A 14132-nucleotide genomic window follows, 5' to 3' on the forward strand; every position below is an offset into this window, starting at 1 on the left:
GCCCCTAAGACACTAAAATGCTCCAGAAATGCTATAGCTGCTGCTGAACAAAAGGAGAAATGACTGTTTCTTTCAGGTGTGTGTGTGAGTGTGTGTCTCTGTGCGTGTGTGTCTGTGTATGTGTGTGTGTCTGTGTGTGTGTGCACATACATGCGCTTTCTGTCCAGGAGAGATGCGTTGGAGATCAGGAGAGTGGCCAAACAAGAGCAGGAAAGAAGGAGGAGGCCATTCTTCCCAGACAGAGCCCTGAAGCCTGCCCTGGGTCGTCCTGCTGGAGAGCTATGTGGCCTTATCCCACACTGAGTAACTCACACTTTGGAAATAATCCACTGTGCATCAGAAACAGATAAAGACTGATAAACACAGTCACACCTTCACCTGGGTGTCTGACCTCAAACATAAATTCTTAATGACTTTCAAACCAATGCCTCCTGCATTCTTCCACATCACAGCATAAGGTACGTTTATCCTCCAAGGCTGCTCAGGTCACAAAAACCTTGGATTCTTCTTTAACTTTTCTCTTTCATGCACAATCTGCATTCAATGCATCAGCAAAACCAGAATCTACTTTTAAAATACTGCTGCTCCGTGGCTAACTTCAGGGGCTCATTTCCTGCCATCTCTTCCAGACACGATTTCAGAGACTTTTCAGGGGGTCTCTGCTTCTGTCTTAGCCCCTGCATCGTGTTTCTAACCCAGCAGCACTAGTCATATCACTCTCATCAAGCGCTTCAGCGTCTTCCCGTTTCATTCAGAGTGAAAAGTAAGCCTTCACAGTGTGGGACTTACTCAGGATAATAATGTCCTGCTCAGGCTCCTTCTCCTTCGTTGGCTGTTTCCAGGTCCCTCTGCCTTGGTGCTGTTCCTCTGACTTCCAGGCAGCCCCACTCCAGGGCCTCTGCACTTGCTGTGCCTCTTGCCTGTGGCACTCAGCTCCTGCTGGCTGCATGGAAGACTCCTACATCTCATAGGTCTTGGCTCAGTTTTATCTCCTAAGTGAGCCCTTTTCTGACAAGCTCCTTTTAAAACTGTAAACCCTCTTGACTATCAATTTACTTTTCTTGCTTTAGTTTAATGATTTGCTCAATATCTTACTTTTATAATTTCAATATACTATCCTTCAAAACAATATAAACCCTATAAGGGCACACTTTTTTTTTTTTTATTTTGTGATTTTATGCTAGTGTCTAGATTTTTGCTTGAAGCCAATACATATTTACTGAATAAATAAATAATTCTGTGCAAAAGTAATGTTTCCATGTTCTTTCTTTGAGACGGAGTCGCGCTTTGTCTCCCAGCTAGAGTGCACTGGCAGGATCTTGGCTCACTGCAACCTCCATCTCCTGGGTTCAAGCTGTTCTCCTGCTTCAGCCTCCTGAATAGCGTGAGGCACCACGCCTGGCCTCCAAATTTAAAGAGTCATATATCAGGGTGGGGGCAGCTTTAGGCTTAGAGGATAAAAGAAATAGAAAACTTCCATCATGTTAGAGTGGGCAATGTTTCATGAAAGAGGTTCATGTGAATGTTCTGGACATTCCTGACATAGAACAGAATGTCATGAGGCGGGGGGAGTTGTGCATTTTGGGATGTTGACACTTCCATCCTAGACCAGACCTGTAACTGCATACTCCACTCTCCTCAGCCTCAGGGATAGGCAACGCCTTGCTGATGGTGTCCTTATAGTAAATGTGCTTGTGCTTCTATTTATATTCAGAACCCGTTTCACTCTGCTTGCTTAGTGATTGTATTGCTTTCAGGATCATTCCATAGTATATAAGTTATGGGTGTATCTCAATTACAGATAAACAAGCAAATAAACTAACAAATAAAAAGGTAAAAGCACCTTGACTATTTCATAGAATCAGAGCTAAAATTAAGCGTCTCTGGCCTCCCAGCTGGGCTGTTGTAATATTAGAGATGATTAGGACCACTTCATTCATTCACTCGTTGTGTTAGATTGTCTTGCTAGCTTCAATCACCTCCAGGGGTCAATATATAGATATCTGATTCACTAATTGTTAGATGTTATGGGAGGCGCATTTTGGCTCAAGTCTAGCCTGTCGTGATGGCTGTGAAGTTGCCTGTGACAGCATACTAAAACAGGCCTTAGAAGGATGTCTTGTTCTTTCCAGTGGCTGTTATATTTCCAGAACCATTGTCTACATTCTCATGATAGATATTAACTCTTAAGTTCCAAAAGTCTACAAACATTTAGGAAAGTTTTGGTGAGCAATAAATCCCAGAAAAAAGATAAACCAAGACCCCCAAGCAAGCTAAACAAACCACAGAAATGTAATTTAATACTGCCCATAGTGCATTTTAAAGTAAGGAATATAGTTAGATTCACTTAAAAAATAAAGATTCTTGGACATTTATGAAATACACAATATTCAAAAAGCATATTAGGTAATTCAGTAGATGGCAGGGGAAGCAACCTGGGGAAAGAGAAAAGGGTAGAAGGAGATGGAAGTGTAGTGAAAGAGCCTCAGATGGGAGTCACGTTCTCTTGCTATTCTGGACCTCCTCTTTGTTAGTGGACTCCCATCTTCAGCTTCACACGGGAGATGCCATACCCAGTCCAGCACATCCAAACTAGAGCTTGCTATCTTCTCCATTCAAAAGCACCATGTTTCCCTATGTCTCAATGTCACCTTCTTTGAGACATAAAATCTCTAAGTGATGCTTTTGCACTTTCCTCTATATTCACTTAGTGGTCAAATCTTGTTGAATCTGCTATTAAAATAGCACTGGAAAAAATGTTCAATTTTGCCTTGCCTCTAGTGTCTATTGCAACTGAACTCCCTGCTTCCAGTATCTTTTTCTTTCTGTCCTAGATTCTGCTATCAGAATTTTCTTTCTACGCCAAAAGTTCTCCATCTTTCATGTGCTGTGACACTCAAGATAGATGACTTTCACATCAGCAACGTACTCCAATGAACATAGCCAGATTTTGACACACTGAATGCATAAATAAAACAAATATTGCACTTTTTCAGTGCAATATTCATTAAAATCTTTTAAAATCATGCATGTAATGAAATCAGCCATTTGAAGATATCAAAAAGTGGCATTTAACTGAAAAATAAATAAATATGACAATTTTGATGTTAAACATTTTTATATGAAAGATTTCAAATATGCAGCAAGCCCTGAAAACAATATACAGACATCCTGTACCCACCATTCAGACTAACAGATGTTTACATTTTTTCATATTGCTTTCAAAGTTGTCCTTTATGTTTTAAAAGAAAAATAGCAATACAGCTAAAGCTGGGCTCCCATTCATTCCCCTCCTTTTTCTCCCTGGAGGCTTGAGTTTTGTACATAATTGCTATACATAAGTTTGTACTTTTTGTATGTTTATATTCATAAGCAATATATATTGTTCTGCTTACATTTTTTCTTAAATTGTATCACACTACATTTTCCCTTTTGCACCTTGCTTTTTGTAGTCAACATATTTTGATACATGTTGACATAGTTTATTTAATCAATGGTCTTGTAAGATTCTAATAGCCAAATAAGCCAGCTTGTCTATACATTGTCCTGCTGAGGCATAGTAGTTTTCTTTTAGTTCTCACATTATTTCACTGTAACAAATACTGCTGCAACACACATCCTTGCTCACTTACGGGAGACTTTCTTGTGTAGAGTAGAGAAAGTCTACTTCAGAAAGAAATACTCTTCACACTCTATAGTAGACCTCTAGAAGTAAACCTCTAAATTTAGAGAATCTTCATCTTCAGGTTTACTAGGTATTACAGAGTTGCTTTCCATATGGTTGTATCAAATAACCAATGGCATTATAGAAAATTTCTTTCCCTCATTGCCAGGAACACTGAATGATTGATGGTTTTCCAGTCTGATGAGTTGAAATGGAATGTCGTCATTGGTTTAATTTGCATCTCTCTGGTTCCTACTGATGTTGCAGAAATATATTCATATGTTTATTAGCTATTCTCGTTTTCTTTTTTATTTTCCATGAATAGCAGAATATTCACAATTTTTGACCACTTTTCTTCTATTGGGCTGTTTTTCTTTTTCCATTAATTTGTAACATATTCTAAATTCTAATTTTTTCTATTTATTTATTTATTTTTTATTTATTTATTTTTTTGAGACAGCATCTCACTCTGTCACCCAGGCTGGAGTGCAGTGGTGCAATCTGGCCTCACTGCAACCTCCAATCCCTGGGTTCAAGTAATTCTCCTGCCTCAGCCTTCCAAGTAGCTGGGATTACAAGAGTGCGCTACCATTCTGGCTAATTTTTGCATTTTTAGTAGAGATAGGTTTTCACCATGTTGGCCAGACTGGTCTCGAACTTCTGACCTCAATTGATCCTTCTGCCTCGGCCTCCTGGGATTACAGGTGCGAGCTACCACACCCGGCCTATATTCTAATTTCTTATAGTAAAAAGGGGTATATACACTCACAATATTTTCTTCTAGTCTACAGTTTATTTTTTACATTATTTATGGAGTTGTTTGTTAAGATTAGTTATTTTAAATTTTAATTGAGTCAGTCTTATCAATCTCCAGTACTTAATATTTCTTCACATAAGAAAAGCTGTTCAACACTGATAACATATGTTTTCTCTTAAATGTTTTATAATTATTTTGTATTAACATTTTTAATTCAAATAAAAATGTGTGTGTGTGCATGCACATGGTTCAGATAAAAACCTAATTTTATCATTAGTATTTGTATGGTCTATGATCTTAACATATTTATTGAGTAGCCCATTATACTTTTACTAAATTTTGTAATGACATATCTATCACATATGTTTCCATATATATGTGGGCCTGGTTTTTGATCAAATACATATTTTAACAAAATAATCTGATGTAAAAAATTGAAATATCCACTTACACTTTATGTGCTTTTCTGTATATATGTTTACATTTTTTAATAAAAAGTTCTAATAATAATTTTGAGCTTTTTTCAGATCTCAATGTGTATAGCTTTTAAAAAAGCAGTTATATACTATTAAAGAATAACTACACAAACCTGTATTTTAAAAGATATATAGTAATTGAACTTACATCATTTCAACATACCATTCAGTATGACTACAGTATGTCAATTTCACTTTAATAATTACTTGGCCTTTGGTTTTGTTCACCTGAATGAAATATTTCTGGAATTATTCTAACCTAGGCGCAATGCAGAAGTGAATGGAAGTTGATTACGCATTTTAAACCCTTTTTTGTCTTTCTAAATTCTCTATAGTTTAAGATGGGAAGTGTTTATGACTATAATAAACTGATGTTAGTGTTAGTACTAGCAGAATCGTGATGGAGGCTTTTAACTAGTGCTGCATCACAGATAGGCAGCCCGAGGGCAGTAGCAATCACATAAGCGGGGGCTGCTTACAATTTTGCCCCTCTTACACCAAATAACTTGAACGCAAGTGATTGGAAGGTACGTCATTGTAGGTTCGTATTTGGCAGAGATATTTACTGCTTTCAGAATATCCATGAGCTCCCCCACACTTCCCAACCCTCCTGCAGTTACATGAAGCCACGCGACCACTTCTAGGGAATGAGCCACAAGTGGAAGTGAAATATATTCCCTTTTGAGCCAAGCCATCTGAGAGCTGGCGCCTAACCCTTCTGTGCTCTTTTCCTCCAGGGCAGCAAACGTTAGATCGTGCGTTTGCAGACGGTACCATTGTGAGATATAAAAGCCCCGATCTCTGAGCTGCTACTGCAAGGATACCATTGAATGCAGTGTAATTCCATGAGGCAGTGGTCTTGTACATAAAAAATCACTTTCTATTTGTTAAGCACTGATACTCTAGAGATTGTTTGTACTGATATTCCACGGCATAACATACCCATCCAACCGATCAATGCAAGTATTACCCAGATTGACGCATTTCTTGAGGTGGGGGTGGGAGCTCCGTAAAACCACTAACAGATTAAAAAAGATTTCGGTCATAAAGAAAATTCAGGTCGGACATGTGGCTCACTCCTGTAATTTCAGCACTTTGAAAGACTGAGGTGGGATGATTGCTTGAGTCCAGGAGTTCAAGATCAGCCTGGGCAACGTAGTGAAACCCCCATCTCTACAAAAAATAAATTAGCTGGGTGTGGTGGCGTGCACCTGTAGTCCCAGCTACTCAAGGCTGAGGTGGAGGATGGCTTGAGCCCAGGAGGTCAAGTCTGCAGTCAGCTGAGATTGAGCTACTGCACTCCAGCCTGGGCAACACAGTGAGACCTTATCTCAAAAAAATAATAAGAAGACGACACTTCTTCTAATAGGCAGATGACACTTAAGAGAACTTGCAATGTGACTGTAAGAGCTATATTCATACTGCAAACAGTGGCCTATTTTTATAATCATGTCATATTATATTTCTGTTGTTATTGAGTTTTATTGGCTTAAATAAAAAGCTTCCTTTTAATATAATTTATAGGTGAGGTGGGATTTTAGAGATGTTTTATAGATGTAAGCATAAGGAATTTATCCATTGTTTGATGTTTACACTTCAGATTTATAATAAAAATAATTAGTTTCTTATGGCTGCTGAAACAGATTTTCACCACCTTGGTGTTTTAAAATAAAATAAATGTATTATCTCACAGTTGTGCAGACCCGAAGTCTCAAATTACTATCACTCGGCTGAAATCAAGGCATCAGCAGGGCCACACTCCTTTGGGAGACTCAGATAGAATCTGTTCCTTGCCTCTTCTGGCTTGTGGTGGCTGCCAGGGTCCTTGGCTTGTGGCCACATCCTCAAATCTTTGTCTTCTCCAACTTCACTTGCCTTGTCCTCTTTGTGTGTCAATTCATCCTTTGCCTTCCTCTGGAAAATCCAGAATAATCTCATATCTCAAATTTCTCAACTTCATCACATCCCCACACCCCTTCCCCACTTTTTTACAGTTGAAAGTAACATGTACAGGTTCCAGAGAACGGGATGTGGATATCCTTGAGGGTGGAGGTACATTTTTCAGCCAATCATAAAAACTTATAATGAAGATGATTGGTCAATATTGGAGATCCATATAAAGTTTGCTTTGCTTTTTTGATTTGTTTTAGAGTTCATTATCACACAACTTTTATAAAATTCCATTATTATGGTAATAATATTGATTGTACTTTAACGTTACGGCAAATAAAGCATTTAGAAAATTTGGTACTTGTCACATTCTATCACCAAGTCAGTGACACACATCAGAGGGTTAGCAATATCTTAGATATTAGTACTTGTTTTAAAAGAAAGATGGAATCACATCATTCCTTCTCAGTTGGCATTCAATGACTTTTAGAACCCGGCTCTCAGCTACCTTTATAATTTTATTTATTTATTATTTATTTTACTGCACTTCTCCATTTTCTTCTCTTTCTTCTTTATCTCTCCCCTCCTCATGCAGACATCAGCGGCACCATGCAGGTATAAATAGTGGAAGATAATTGTCAGAAATGTAGCTCAAACCGAGGTTTACCAAACCCATTCAGTTAAGGGGAGAGGTGGGGCAGAGGAGGCGGCCCGCAGAAGCAGAGGTTTGGGATGAGAGAGCTGGAGGTGGTCACCATAGATGTGATTGACACCTTCGTTGATGCAAAGCAACACTGAAACCCCACTAGGTATTAGGAGTGGTTGATGTACAACTGGTAGCTAATCTTGTAATGGCTCTAGAGGAAGAGTTGAATTCTGAGTATGAACATTGCAAAAGAGTCTCAGGGATGGGTCTATGGCTGGTGCAGAGAAGCTCACATTGACTCATTTTTGGATTTATTGGTATGTTTATCTCTTCTACCTGGATAATCATTGAATTCTTGGTAAAGTTTGATAAGATAAGGGATCATATTCAGTTCGCCTTTGTATCTAGAGTCATGAAGACAAAAATGCTTTGCACACAGTAGGAAGTCCTTAAATACGCGGATTGTGAACACCTTCCTTTGCGTCAGATACCATTTCACACATATAATGATTTCCACCAGAAGACTGAAATTTTCCTAGAAAAAGCAGCCTTAAGAAAAAAAAAAAATTAATCCGAAAACTTACTAGAGATTCAGAGCCCAAACTGGAGATTCTAAGATTTTTGGCTAAGTTCAAAGATATTGTAACAACTTGAGAGATGTTTTTAGGTCAGTTGTGTGGGTGTCTCTACTGCACCCTGGCAATTCTCCCTATATATTGTGTCTTGTTTTATTCTCAGAGATTATTTTTGAGTTAGAATAGGATATGATCCAATACTAGAAATTTATTATAGAGGAAAAATAATGCTGCCTAAGGATTACATGGACTACATTTTAAATTTAAAATAAATCCAAGTCACTTTGCTTGCAGGACTAACTCCAGATCTCAGTTATGCGTTTACTTTTGGAAGCTCTTTTCAGTTTGATGGTCTCTTGATATAAAATATTCACGGTCAGTTCAATTTCTTTAGTGACGATTGAGGGTGAAGCTAATCAGTAACACAGTATAAGCAATGTGATGTATATAGTACCGTTTGTGGTTGTGATAATATCGTACCTCACATGCTTCAAACCAGATGCAGAATGGTTTGATCCTTGAGTTTTAACTCTTCTTCATGAATCTGAATCCAGGAGCACTGAATACAAAAGACCACTTAATAAGTCTTCTTCATAGGGTCTATGACAACTGTTCAGTATGTGGGCAGGCTGGGCACTCAAGTGGGGAGTAGGCTCTGGGAAGAATCCCCTTGCTAGCTTCTAGTGATGGCCGTGGATCCTTTGCACTCCTCGGCTTGCAGGTGCATCAGTGCTGTCTCTGCCTCTGTCATTTCCTGGCGTCCTCTCCGAGTCTCTGTGTCTTCACATTGGATCAAGGGTCCTTCCTATGCAGTATGGCTTCATCTCAGTGGAGCTAAATACACCTGCAATGACCCAATTTTCAAATTTGGTCACATTCTGAGGTACAGGGGGTTAGCACTTCAAACATGCCTTTTGGGGGGACACAATTCAACCCCTAAGAGCTTCTGATGAAGAATTTCTTTCTAGAAATACTGCTGTTGATATTTAGAGCAGCATTTTTCACAAATAATTTTTGATATTTGCAGCTACTGGAAGAGAAGGAAAATTTACTCACAGGTTTTAAAAAACAAAATCACAGAATCTTAGGGCTGGAACTCAGAAAACCTGAAGTCTGGTGATTTGTTTTTCTATTATTTAAAATGATAAAAATAACACATGCTCATGATAAAAAAAAATCCTGTTGTATGGAAGAATAGAATTCTCTGCTCATACTCTCTTCTTCTTCTTGGGAAAGTATCAGTGTTGATTTTCATAATGACTTTTCCTGAACAGTTCTGTTTAAGAATATATATGCATATATATGCATATATCCATGTACGTATATATGCATGCACATGTACACATATACACACGTATATGTGTGTATACATACATATGTGTGTGTATAAATGGAGTTATACTAAATATACTCCTGTACAATTTATCTTTTTTATATTCTAAGGCTTGCAGTCCAAATGTGTAGCACACCAGTTTTCAAAATGAGCTTTGTACAGCCCTGGGCTCTCCATAGGTGTTTCTGGGGCAATAAAAGTTAAACATTTATTTTTGCCAAACAATTTAAATACATACTACCTGAAAGTCCCTTTCTACTACTTTTATTTCTATATTTATTTAATATTTGGAAATTCCTTAATAGAATTTTATTTAAAATAGGAGTTTTATTTTTTTTTAATTTTTTTTTTTTTTGAGACGGAGTCTCGCTCTGTCATCCAGGCTGGAGTGCAGTGGCCGGATCTCAGCTCACTGCAAGCTCCGCCTCCCGGGTTCACGCCATTCTCCTGCCTCAGCCTCCCGAGTAGCTGGGACTACAGGCGCCTGCCACCTCGCCCGGCTAAGTTTTTGTATTTTTAGTAGAGACGGGGTTTCACTGTGTTACCCAGGATGGTCTTGATCTCCTGACCTCGTGATCCGCCCGTCTCGGCCTCCCAAAGTGCTGGGATTACAGGCTTGAGCCACCGCGCCGGGCCTAAAATAGGAGTTTTATTGAAGAAAACAGGTGGAGTAGAAAGTGATAGAAAGATTAGATTAAAAAGGATTCATTGATTTTAATCCCTTTGCTTTATTGCTTAGGAACTATAGGCCCAGAGAGGGGAATTAAAGGGAGCAATGAGTGCATCCCGCCCTGCCCAGAGTCCTCCACCAGCCGAGGGTTCACCTACACTTAAAGAGATAACTTGCTGAACGTCTGAGGCAGATTAGCGAGGACTTCTTACTTCTTGCTGTTTTTTTTCTTGAAGCGTGGACCACTTGGCTTTATGCTGTTTGTATCAGGATTCTGGAGAAGAACTAGGGTTGGGATTTTGTTGCAGGAGTGTAGGTAAGAGGGAAGGTAGCTTAGGAGATCACACGGAGAGACTAAACAGAGTGGAGGAAGGCTGACGCCCACAGGCTCTATCGGGGAGGAGAAAATGGGGTATGAGCAGCTGGGGAGCACTGCCAAAGACATAGTGGGCACGGGAATGAAAACTGAGAGGCGAGGAGGTTGTTGGCCAGACATTGAGGCCCCCAAGTTGCAGATATGATGGAGAGAAGCCAAACTGGGTAGTGAGTTTTAAACTCCAGTGTAGTAGATGAGGAAGGAATGAAAAGGAGATGAAGGTCATCATAGCTGACCGTGTGGGAGACTCCATGTGGATAGTCAAGAACTTCATGACGTTGGTGGCAGTTGGGATGTAGATTGCCACTGACACCTTATGAAGAAGGTTTCCATAACTGGAAGATGCTGACATGCCTAGATCTTGGCACTGCAAGGAGCGATGGTTGCAGTGTTTGGACTAGTCTTCAGTCCTGAGTGTCTCAGGAGGAGATGACTCCCCTAAGCAACCTGGGCAGGAGTCAAATACTCATGAGATCCTGGCACCTCATTGAGGAGATTGCTCTGCTCTTTGGCTGGTAGGACCTACATCATGGCTGTGTGGGCAGTCACTGAGAAACTCAACATGGCTCCCAACAGAGAAAGGGCCAACCTTGATAGAGTCTGTAAGACTCAATGTTATCAACAGAGTCCTATTATCACATGCCCAGGCATCCACTTGGTTCGTTTAGGTCAGTATATTTCAATTAGCCACACTAGTACACTTTCCATTTTCAGCTCACAGTTTTGAATGCATCCTCTTGCCATTCTCTGAGAATGTCAAAGGGTAAGAGTGCTATAAAAGTGGCCGGTAGGAAAGATGAGATGAACTTTTACCTACCAGGCTATTAACCTGTGGCTTTCTTTTATTTTCATTATCTTTAGCATGTGGAAAACTTTCCATTATGTGTTATTTTAAAGCCATGTGTAGAAGATGTGGCTTTTGATGAAAAGTGCCCCCTTGATAGATAAAAGAGGATGCCAATTACCTAAGCCCAGAGCAATAAGGTGTCAAGGATCACTCCAGTTCCTCCTGTCAGAGCACTTTAATTGTGTTCTGTGACGGAGTCATAGGAATATAGATAAGGGAAATACATAGACAATCTGTGTGGACTTAAGGCTTTTGATCATGGATAGCACCTAGCAACTGATTCTACACCAATCTTCGAAGTAAATAATGCCAGGACCAGAATTACTTAATAGCTTAATAAATAATCTATTAAACTAAAGAACTTGGAAAGAATTTATTGTGACCATCCACACTAAAATAGATATGCTTGTTGTGTTTGGGAAGGGAAGAAGGAATGGACTTTAAAATAACCCTGAAGAATTAGAAAAATTACATCACAAAATAAGACATTTAAAGAGATAATTTTATGGCAATAGATTTATAATCCACTGATTGGTTTTATTTCTTACCTTTGAACCACATTCATGACTCTAAATCTTTTTGATAGTTTTTCAACATTGAAATATTTTTTCTAGAAATGGTCTTAAATAAAAAAGTCCGTGGTAATATAATGACAGAATTTATTTTCTCCCATTTTCTAGGTGCTCCATATCAATTTTTTACTAAACTATCTGTAGTGAGAAGACAGGTTTCTAAATTCCCAATTCATTGTGAAACCATGCAAAAGAAATGAAGTACTAGGAAAATGAAAGTTTAAAAAGGTGTACAAAATACAAGTGTCAATTTTTTTATTACTGGATTCGACAGACCTAAAATCACTCTGTCAAACTGTTCTAAATGCTTCCTCTCAATTGCAGTGCCTGTCTACTGGAGGAAGGTAATTGCTTTGGGCCGATGTCGTGGCACTGAGAAGCAGGCCTATATTTTAAGCTCTCCCAGCAAAGAAGTCTTCAGTCCAGGCTCTGGTAACCACTGAGTGCTTGTCAGGGAAGAAGAGCCTGCTTTCTAGCAGCGAGCCCTCTAAGAGCTCATCCTGACAGAGCTCACAGTTTGATGCTAAGTTTCTGGTGAATTGGGTGCCAGCTAACTCTAATTCTCCTTAATTTTGTTAGAAACCTTTTTTATTAAATCATTATTTTTATTTTTATTGTTTTTTGTAGAGACGAAGTCTTGCCATGTTGCCCAGGCTGGTCTTGAACTTTTGGGTTCAAATGATCCATCTGCCTCAGCCTCCCAAAGTGCTGGGATTACAGGGATGAGTCACTGTACCCAGCCTAAAATTATTATTTTTAAATGTGCAATAGTGAATTTGATAGTTTGCAAATGCTTTTTTATTTCCCATAACCATTTATTGCTGAATAATTTTCAACATGTATTCCAGCTTCAATCCTAGATTTTTCTAAAAAATTTATCCTTGGGAATTCTCTCATTCTCCTTACTTTATATATTTCTTGTTGCTCAACAGGAAAAATATCTTTGTATCTTTCCCTATGCCGCTAAACTCCATTCTGTTTATTATTTTAGTGTTACAGTATGTGTTCTAACACTGTTGCTAAAGGGGATAATTGTGCCTCTTAGATTATTGTTGGTTCATTTAAGAAGTGTACAGTCTATTTCCTATGTGGTAAAATTGAACATATTAAATAGTACTAGATCCCAAACTGACCTCTTAGAAAATCCCATTTTATTAAGCTGTAAAATTGAAATGTAATTATAATAAATTGGTTAATATTTGAGTAAAGCACCACAATTATGTCTGTTCCCATGTAACTTTATTATGACCTCTAGTCCTAGTTCATATTTACTTAGATTATATAGGAAAGTTAAAGAGACAATAAACTTTAATAGTGAAGAAATATGTTGCCATTTCTGCCCTCTAATTTACCAGGCTATCACTATCGTAGGAGGAAATTATAAAACTTTGACAGTCTTTTGCTTCCCGACGGTCAGTGAATTATTATCTCGCACGATGCGCCCTCCTCAGTGCTTGCAAATTGATTTTTGGATGATTTGTTCTAGTTTTTTCAGGTAAGGAAAATAAGCTGACGTCCATAGTTCCAGGGTCATCGTTCATCCAGTTTTTAAATATAGACACTACATTTGCCCTCTTCAAGTCCTCTGGTATTTCTCCAGTGTCCTCCATGTGTTCTTAAAAATAATCACTGGTGGCCTTATGAATATTTCAGACAAGGTCTCAAAGTGCTCTGAAGTATGCAGTGTTAGTCCCCTGAATTTGAACAAACGTTCCCTTTTCCAGTGCTTTTTAAAGTAGAAGGAAGCAGGAAACAGCATAATGAAGAGGATAAAGAAAGAAAGTCATTAAATTTCAGAAGCCTGTCTGCTTCTGAGAGAGGATCACCAACCAGGTTTTCATAGAAAGGGTCCATGACAATGCAATATTTTTTCTTGTAAAAACAGAACATGATATTCAAACAGTGGTTTGTAAATTTTTGTACCCCTCTCCCACAATGAATGTATAATATCAACAGCACTTGTCGCTCTCATCAAGACTTCAACTCAAATTGCAAATTTTTACAGCCCATATTCTAGAAGTCCGGGCCCTTGACAAAAACTGCCTCAGTACATCAGAACGAAAGCTTATACTTAGATGCTAGGGAAAAGGGACCATGAGTTCCCTGAAGGCAGAGACTGGTGTTTCTGGGAGAACTCCAGGACATTTATTAAGCACTAAGTAATAACTGCACATCTCTGGTGGTTAGCTCTGTTTGGAGATTTGGCCCAGGTGACCATGTGGCCTGACTTCAACCTCTGGGAAGTGCGGGTTCTTTTCATTTATTAGGATGCTCTCTGATGCCCTTCCCAGAAACTACCTCTATGTCCTCACTCACTCATGGGGAT

General features: G+C 38.8%; 1 protein-coding gene across 1 annotated transcript in view; it reads right to left on the reverse strand.

Annotated features, from left to right (window-relative positions):
* Positions 1 to 14132, reverse strand: part of LOC126940541 (spermidine synthase-like) — an 829579-nt gene that overhangs the window by 8181 nt on the left and 807266 nt on the right. The window lies entirely within an intron of this gene.

The sequence above is a fragment of the Macaca thibetana genome, chromosome 17 (genome assembly GCF_024542745.1).
Source record: "Macaca thibetana thibetana isolate TM-01 chromosome 17, ASM2454274v1, whole genome shotgun sequence".
NCBI lineage: Eukaryota > Metazoa > Chordata > Mammalia > Primates > Cercopithecidae > Macaca > Macaca thibetana.